Raw genomic sequence first — 9,417 nt, 5'->3', positions numbered from 1 at the left:
TGGATGTGCCAATTCATTTCAGTTTCATCTAGCAAAGTCACATATATTTCTTTTATCTTCATCTATACAGTCAGCTCTAAACTTTCCTAGGGTAAGGAGCACAGGACCTGTTGGAGATAGCAACTATTAGCAACCATCTCAAAGCTCCTCAATTTATTGTTTTGTCTGTTTTATAATGTGTCGGTTTTTTCCCTGAAGTGTGTGTCTTCTTTGATTTGCAATTTCCTTAGCTCTATATATACTTAAAGAAGTTGGAGGGGCTGCAGATCATGTGACTGGTTCAGTGACAGTTTAGAATTTTCAGTTTTAAAAGAAATGACAGTTGGGGCTTGAGTCAGTTAGAGTAAAGAAGCCAGTGTTAGAAGTTAGAAGAAGTTGAGGCTTGAGTATATTCGTGTGCAGAAGTCAATGTTAGAAGCTAGAAGTCAGTTGAGACTTGTTTTCTTGGAAGTAGACTGTTGTTAAAGAGAGCTGTACAAAGCAATGTAGTTTTTGAAGAGACGGTTAAGGATTATAAGTTAAAGATACGAATTGAAATGTTTTAAAGTTTAACCTGACAAGAAATGCACCATATATTTAAATACATGAAGTTATGAGTAAAACAAATATATTGTTTTAAAGAAGTCTACTTGAATCTTTACCTGCTGAAAGCATCGAATAGAAACAAAATATCTACGTGTCCTGTGATTATCCATTACTCAATAAACTAAAGGAACACTTCCTGAAACTCTGTTACCCATTAGGTTATGATCCTAACAGGTCATAATCCATCATCCCAATAGGACATCCAAGAAAATGGGAAAAATACAAATAAAAGAGGCTGGGTTTTTAGCTGAGGAATTTCTAGGTCCTCCAGTATGACTCTATGGTCAACTTCCATCAGAGTCATACTGGAGGGTTCGGGGTTTCCTAGAGAGAACATTTTGATCAAATCCACAAATAAAAAAATCTAATTTTGAAAAGTCAAAACTGTAAATATGTAATGCCAACTTTATTTTACAAATGATATATTGCTCTTAAATAATTCTCCAAGGGCATGTAATAAAACCCCCCATATTATAACAATGTCTTTTTTTGTTATGAGCTTCATCCCATGCTGGTCCAGACTATCATTGATGGATATTTTGATTTTAGTAAAGAAAATGAAGCGGAACCGAGAAGCAGACAATACATTTACCCTTGATGTAAAACTGGTGTACTTTAAAAAATGGAATATGATGGATGGGCTAACGTTTCATAAGGAAACGAGATAGTCTGCCATGACCATTTTCTCAAGGTGGACAGTGGAAGAACCTTTTTACTGTAAGAGTTGTTTGACACTGAAATGGATTGCTTCAGAGGGTGGCGACATCTTTGAATATCTTTAAACAGAGGCTAGATGGGCATCTTTCAGGGATGCTTTACTTAATGGCAAGGTGGGAATAAATAGGTCTTGAGGTTCCTTCTATGATTTTCTGAAGGTCCTGTTCTAAGTGAACATTGTGAAAGAGATTTAATTCTTAAAGTCCTGGAATGCCCTGGTTGCCCTTCCTTTGGCTGAACTTCCCCTTTCTCTTTTTAAGGAGCAGCAAACAGGAACTAAATTGTCTTGCTTTCTAAAAAGAGTTACTCAATTTGTTGCCCATGTTATAAACACCATAAGGAAGAGAAACTTGAAGACAAAAGCAAGATGGTTCAAGATACTGTTCCTTACAAACAACAGGAAAACACAGACCAAGAATCTCCGGAGGGAACCTGGACAGTCATGGAACCAGGAATAAGATGTTCACTATGGATATGACTTGGGCTTAAGGGTGAGGACCAATGTATTGTAAGAAGGGGGAGTTTTGATGTCTGCATTAAGCCCAGACAACATTTTTAGCTTCAAAGTTGAACTGTGAACTGTGAACTTGATGTACTGCCTCATCAAGAAGCAGTTTGAAAAACAAAAAACAAGTCTGTTCATATGCCTTTATATTCTTGACTTTGGCGGGCAATCTGTTCTGTAGGTTGCTCTTATAGCAGCTTATCCCCAGTTCTTATCAGGAAATTCCTCATCTGGGAATATGCATTTTGCCATTTCCTTTAAGAGCATAGTTCTTCTGTTTCTCTCCCAAGGCATTTGCCTCTGTAAGCAAGATTTGTGACTTTCTTATATACCTTTTATGAATTGCTGCTAAAGTATTTTCATGAGCAGTTTCATTTGGGCTTTTGTCTCTACCTCTATAGATCTATCGTCTGTCTGTCTGTCTATTTGCTGCATTTATGTGCTACCTGTCCCCCTGTTTGGGGTCCATGCAGGGCCAGCCCTAGGTAATTTTCAAGTGTAAGCGAACAGAATTTTGGCACGCCCCCCCCCAAACCAATCACTGAAAAATAAAAGCTTTGGATAAGTGAAAATATTGGATAATAAGGAGGGATTAAGGAAAAGCCTATTAAACATCCAGCTGCTTCACCCGGCAGGAGGCAGCCTCGCCAGAAGCGGTGGCGCATGCGAACAAAAAGTTGGCTTTAGGGCACTTGGAGGCATCTCAAGAGATGCCTCAACTGCGCCCTCCAAACGATGGCGCCTGAGGCAACTGCCTAAATTGCCTTACGGTTGAACCGCCCCTGGATCCAGTTCAAACTGTGGCAGCCAGACTAGTTACAGGTAGTTACTAGTTACATCCAGGAGTGAACATATCAAACCCATACTAAAGTCATTCCACTGGCTGCCAATTAGTTTTGTACCTTAGTAGATCCAGGAGCATATGAGAGAGAGGTAAACACCTGATGGAGCTGCAAAGGTTTCCATCAGATCTTGTGAGTAGAGTTGGAATCACACAATAACAGAGTCACCTGCTAGATTTGGTCACCAACTTTCATTATTTTCATGTTTCCCATGTATGGGCATCTTAATTTGTGCAATGCACATTATAAACATCCTTGGTTATAATTCCTGTGAGCTTTTGTTGTCTTCTTTCCACATTCTGCATTCATTCTCTCCCAAAAAAAAATGATCTTACCATGTGTCTTACTGTAGAAAATCACCTCAACAGAAGTTCTTCTCCAGCATGAGAATGTGTAATACATGTCAGAGTTATTTCTCTGTTGCCACCTGCTGGCATTTTGCAAGAAAGCACTCTAACTCTTTCTAACACCTTCTGCTCTCATGAACTGTCCATTAGGAGCCTCTGATGGCGCAGTGAGTTAACCCTTGTGCCAGCAGGACTGATGACTTGAAGGTTAGATTACTGATCTGAAGATTGTTGGTTCGAATCCAACCTGGGGAGAGCGCAGATGAGCTCCCTCTATCAGCTTCAGCTCCATGTGGGGACATGAGAGAAGCCTCCCACAAGGATGGTAAAAACATCAAATAATCAGGGCATCCTCTGGGCAACGTCCTTGCAGATGGCCAATTCTCTCACACCAGAAGTGACTTGCAGTTTCTCAAGTTGCTCCTGACATGAAAAAAAATTGTCCATTTGCTATATAAACAAAGTTGTTTGCATTTTTATTTTATTGTGTGAAGAAGCTTTCATTACTTTTCCTATTACACCTTCCTGTAATCTGTATGCCAGGCAGACCTATTTCCATCTCAATATGAAACTCTAAATGTTGTCTTCTTTTTTGTAATTCAAATGATCTCCCTAGGTCTCGCTGCTTTCTGACTCACAGAACTGTTTCACAGTGGATTGTATAGCCCTCTGGTTCTCTGTGTGAGCCTATCTGCCCCTTGTTTTCTGACTATGATTTCCATACTCTTTTTTGTAATGGCTGAAGCTGCTGCAGAGAAAGCAATTTGCATTTGAATGTTTTCCTTCCTTTAGAGCTCAGTGTGATGCCTTTCATTCTATTCATTTCTACCTGGTTCCTCTGACTAATTTTTTTTTCTGCTCTTTTATAACTGCAATCAAAATGGAAGAAGATTTTGGATTTCCTTATATACCCATTCCAGAACCAGTTCTTACCTTTGGCTGTGGTCATAATGCTACTTTGCTATCTTATATAAATATTTTTAAAATATATTTTGATAGCTCTTAGAAATATTAACATACTCTTCTCTGTTTTCACAAATTTTGAACCAAAATGAGAGGGGGACATCCTTAGTTTGGTGTGAATATTGCCAGTTCCTATATGTAGTATTTCTGCACTATGGTTTCAGTAGCATCATATCTGTACATAAGCTGAAAGTAAGGCTGTGAGTACAAACCTGCTTTTTGTATCTCGATGACCATATTATTATTGTATGATACAGCAAACAAGATAGATATGTGGATTTCGTATCACAAAATCACAAGTCGAACACTTCCCAAGTGTCTAGGACTGTGTGATGTATTTTCGGATGATGCGTGCAGATCCCAGTAGGGTGGCCTTTTGCAGTTGGCAGATTGTAATTTTGTCAATATCTATTGTTTCCAAATGCCGGTTGAGATCTTTTGGCACGGCACCCAATGTGCCGATCACCACCAGGACCACCTGCACTGGTTTCTGCCAGAGTCTTTGAAGTTCAATCTTGAGGTCCTGGTAGCGGCTGAGTTTTTCCTGTTGTTTTTTGTCAATGCGACTGTCACCTGGGATGGCAACATCAATGATCCAAATCTTTTTCTTTTCCACAACTGTGATGTCTGGCGTGTTGTGTTCCAGAACTTTGTCAGTCTGGATTCAGAAGTCCCACAGTATCTTTGCGTGCTCATTTTCCAATACTTTTGCAGGTTTGTGATCCCACCAGTTCTTTATTGCTGGGAGGTGGTACTTGAGGTGTAAGTTCCAATGAATCATTTGGGCCACATAGTTGTGCCTCTGTTTTGTAGTACCATATTATTATTATTATTATTATTATTATTATTATTATTATTATTATTATTATTATTTCCATATTTATACCCCATCTTTCTCAACCCCAAAGGGGACTCAAGGCGGTTTTAAACATAAGCAATTATTCAATGCCTTAGAATAGCGTTTCTCAACCCGGGGGTCGGGACCCCTGAGGGGTCGTGAGGGGATGCCAGAGGGGCCGCCAAAGACCATCAGCTTCTCAGTTGACCATGTTGGTTGTGTGCCAAGTTTGGTCCAGATCCATCATTAGCTGAATTCAGTGCTCTTTGGATGCGGGTGAACTACAGCTCCCATATGCCAAGGTTAATTACTCCCAAATCCCGCCTGTATTCACAGTTGGCCACATTGGGTCTCTGTGCCCAATTTGGTTCAAATCCATCATCGGTGGGGGTCACAGAGTTCTCTGGATGCAGGGAGAACTACAATTACCATCATGTTGGGTCAGCCCCCCCCCCAAAACCCCACCAGTATTCAAAGTTGGTCATATTGAGTATTTGTACCAAGTTTGGTCCAGATCCATCAGTTGGGTGCACATTGCACTGTCAATGTGGGTGAACTATAACTGACATCAGCCCTCTCTAACCCAACCAGTTTTCAAAGTTTGGCATGTTGGGTATGTATGGCAAGTTTACTAGTTCCATCACCAGTTTGGTACAGAGTGCTCTCTGAGTGCTGGTGAACTACAACTCCCAGAATTCAAAAACAGCTCCCCCCCCCCCCAACCCCACCAGTATTCAATGTTGGCCATGTAGGTAGTGTGGCAGGTTTGGTGCAGATTCATTGTGAACTGGGTCCAGAGTGCTCTTTGATTGTAGGTGAACTATAAATCCCAGCAACTAAAACTTCAAACAACATAGAGTTAAGGGAAAACTGCATACCAATATATACATACGATATAGTAAGCAATCTCAATTATATACATAACAAATAACTAGTATAGGAGGCTTGTAGAAGGTTGCTACTTCCAACAGGCACAGTGTCAGAAAGAACTGGAACCATTCACCCCACATGGACATCCTACAATAGCCAATTTGAGGCCAGAGAGTGGCAAGTCAAGGCCTACAGTTCCATTCTGGCCCAAAAAGAGAAAAAGAGACCATAAGTAGACTCCTGATTTCTTGGATTCCTTCCACCTCTCTCGCACGCTCTTTGTCCCACAACATTTAGATTGTAAAGTTTGCACTTTTCTCAGAACATCTGTGTTGCTTCCTTCCCTCTTTTCCCCAACTTGTTTCATACACTTTTGTCAAGATTTTTTTCACTTTCATTAGCATGTTTATTTTTCTTTTCAAAGTTTCATAATAGTTTTTCATGGGCACATGTATTTTTTTTTTAAACCTGCTCTGTTAGACTAGACTTACTTTGGTTTTGACAACATCCCGGTAGCTTGAGAAACTTGAGAACTCACTGAAGGACATACTGGGTTCTTGAAATCAATATAAATTCACTTATTTGTTTAAACCATGAGTTTTTTGTGTGTCAGGAGCAACTTGAGAAACTGCAAGTTGCTTCTAGCATGAGAGAATGGGCTGATGTTGCCCAGGGAACCCCTGTATGTTTTGTTCTTTTCCCATCCTTGCGGGAGGCTTTTCTCATGTCCCCTCATGGGGAACTAGAGCTGACAGAGGGAGCTCATCCACTATCCCCAGATTCGAACCAGCAACCTTCAGGTCAACAACCTAGCCTTCAGGTCAGCAGTCATACCGGCACAAGGGTTTAACCCATTCTGCTACTTGGGGCTCCTGAACCATGATTATATCCTGTTATTTAAACTGAAAGCCTTTTCCACAAAAGTGTCTTTCCTCTGTTTCCAATCCATTTGAATTCCCATCTAAGTACTACCCAGGCCTGACCATGCTTAGCTTCCAAGATCACACAGGATCCCATATCTTTAAGGTATTTTGGCCCTGAAGGGAGCCAAATTTGAATACGCCTTGAGTGACTGCCTGGCTATGCAAAAAAGTCTTTTAATGGAATATGATGGGTCCGTTTGTTATTTTTCATGAGATGTTTTAAAAAGACATTAAATTGATTGTTTTAACATGGCTCATTTTAATTCTTTTTATTAATCAATCATTTAATTTATATCCCATCTTTTTCCAAGACTGGGACTCAATACAAGTTTTGTTGTTGTTGTTGTTTTTAAAGATATTGCTTATTATAATTCAAGCTGTTGTCCAACTTGGGCCACATGTCCAGAGAAAGGCAGAAATCCAATTAAATAAGTGTTCTGATTTAGATCCTCCATTTCCTGATAAGCTGTCTCAATTTTCATATTATAAAGCCTCTCAGGATAGGGGAAGTCAAAGCACAGAGAACAATGGCTTCCCTCAGCACTAAAGTAAAGCAGCATGAAGTACATCATGTTCAGCTGGTAGAAACCAAAACAATCCTATGTTATAGACAAGGAAAAGTTTGACTTGATCTACAATATGTACTGAAGGCGTGGGTACATATATTGCATGTATTTACTTGTTTTTTCCCCATTTTACCTTTTTAAAAAATCTACTAAATTCCAGTTTCTCTGTTTAAAACAGTAAAAAAAGAAAGAAACCAAAACAAACCTGGCACTTTGAACAGCAGATAACAGTGTCAGGTTGTCTCAAAGCTCTGTAATAAAGGGAAAAGCGAAAAACTTGCAGAGCAATGAGGCAGTGGCATCCTAATTGCAAGTAAAGGGATTCCACCTGAACATTAGGAAAAACTTTTTCACTGTAAGAATTGTTTGACAGTGGAATAGATAGGAGAACTCTCATCTGGAAGTCTTTCATCAGAAGTTGAAATGACATATTTCTGGAATGCTTTAGTTATTTATTCCTGCCTGGCAGGGAATTGAATCCCTGGTGGCACAGTGGATTAAACCCTTGTGCTGGCAGGACTGATGACTTGAAGGTCAGGTTGCTGACCTGAAGGTTGCCGGTCCAACCTGAGGAGAGCACGGATGAGCTCCCTCTGTCAGCTCCAGCTCCATGAGGGACATGTGAGAAGCCTCCCACAAGGATGGTAAAAACATAAAAACATCCAGGCATCCCCTGGGCAACATCTTTGCAGATTGCCAATTCTCTCACACCAGAAACAACTTGCAGTTTCTCAAGTCGCTCCTGATACGAAAAAAGGGGAAATTGAATTTGATGACCCTTATTGTCTCTTTCAATCCTATGAATCTATGGTTCTGTTATTTATACTGAGCTAAATGGATGGATGATGTGATTGACCAGAGTGAAATTTTGTGGGAGAATGCAAAAACAACAACAACAACAACAACAACAACAACAACAACAACAACAACAACAACAACAACAAAACAGCTTGGCAAGTCAGGTATGTGTCATGATTTCCCATATGTGTTAATCGACAAAAAAATTCCATTTGCTGAAATTTTTACCCCAGCAGATGGCAGCATAACCAAAACAATGCCCATAAAGGATGGCCATTTCCCTTGGTTTCTTTTTTATCATAGTTATTCAGAATTTAGCACAAGGCCAGTGAAAACCCACTGACTGGCCTTGGGCAAGTCACCTTCTCTCAGCTTCAGAAAAAGCCAAAGCAAAACACCTCTGAACAAATTTTGCCAAGAAAACTCCATGAAAGGTTTGCTTTAAGGTCACCATATATTGGAAACAACATAAAGGTAGAACCTGAAGGTATCCAACAAAAAGTTTGTTTGTATGCATAGTTGCCACCTAGCCAATCCAAAAGGTCTGTTCAGTTGGCCAATTGCAAAAACTGGTGTTTAAGGGGAAAGATCATGATTCAGGGGGCAGATCACATGTTTTGTTGATACTATCTCGAGAAACTCCAATTAGAAAGGAGGAAAACTCCTACTTGAAACATTAAAAGCCCTTCAGTCAGGGAAGGCAATACTGATGAACTAGCTCTTCTGACATTTATACTTAAACCTGGAGCACATTCATCTCTCTGCTGAATCTGGAGTCACCAAATTCCATTGACCAGTGGCCAGGGAGCCTTTAAGAACCACTTGTTTCTCATCCCTAATGTAAACAAACACACATGGAAAAGGTAATTAAGCAACTTGGGACAAGTTGTATGTGTATGTTGCTACACCATTCCTCCTCTGTCAGAGTTTTCTTAATTAATTAACACCATGCTGTCTACTGGTGCATCTACACTGCAGAATTAATATAGTTTGACACCACTTGAACCACCATGATGTAATGCTATGGAATCATGAGGAGTTGTAGTTTTCAAGTTTTTAGTTTTCTCTACGAAAGCATTTTGGTGCCTCACCAAACTAAAAATCCCAGGAGAAACTGAGATGTTTTAAAAACAGCTGAAAAGGTGGCATGGCAGAGGAATAATCTAGAATTTCCCTGCTAAAAACCAGGAAGGTTGGATGGTACGTGATTTTAGTGAGTAGGTAAAGTGTGGGCCATTCAAGTGCAGGCCATGCAGAATAGAAAATCATCTGAATGCACATTAATGGCAGGTACCACAGTGTCCTTAGCCCCTCCCGGAGAATGCCATAGTGTTTGTGATACCTCATGGCCCTGAACTGATGGCAATATATGTCAAGATGCAGAGCCAGGGGTCAGGGTGCGTGTTGGGTGGGTTTCTTCAAACACCATCAATCATCTGCTCCGCACCAGCACCCTGATGAAA

The sequence above is a fragment of the Anolis carolinensis genome, chromosome 2, assembly GCF_035594765.1.
Source record: "Anolis carolinensis isolate JA03-04 chromosome 2, rAnoCar3.1.pri, whole genome shotgun sequence".
NCBI lineage: Eukaryota > Metazoa > Chordata > Lepidosauria > Squamata > Dactyloidae > Anolis > Anolis carolinensis.
The sequence above is the reverse complement of the archived record's forward strand: the minus strand, read 5'-3'. Positions refer to the sequence as shown.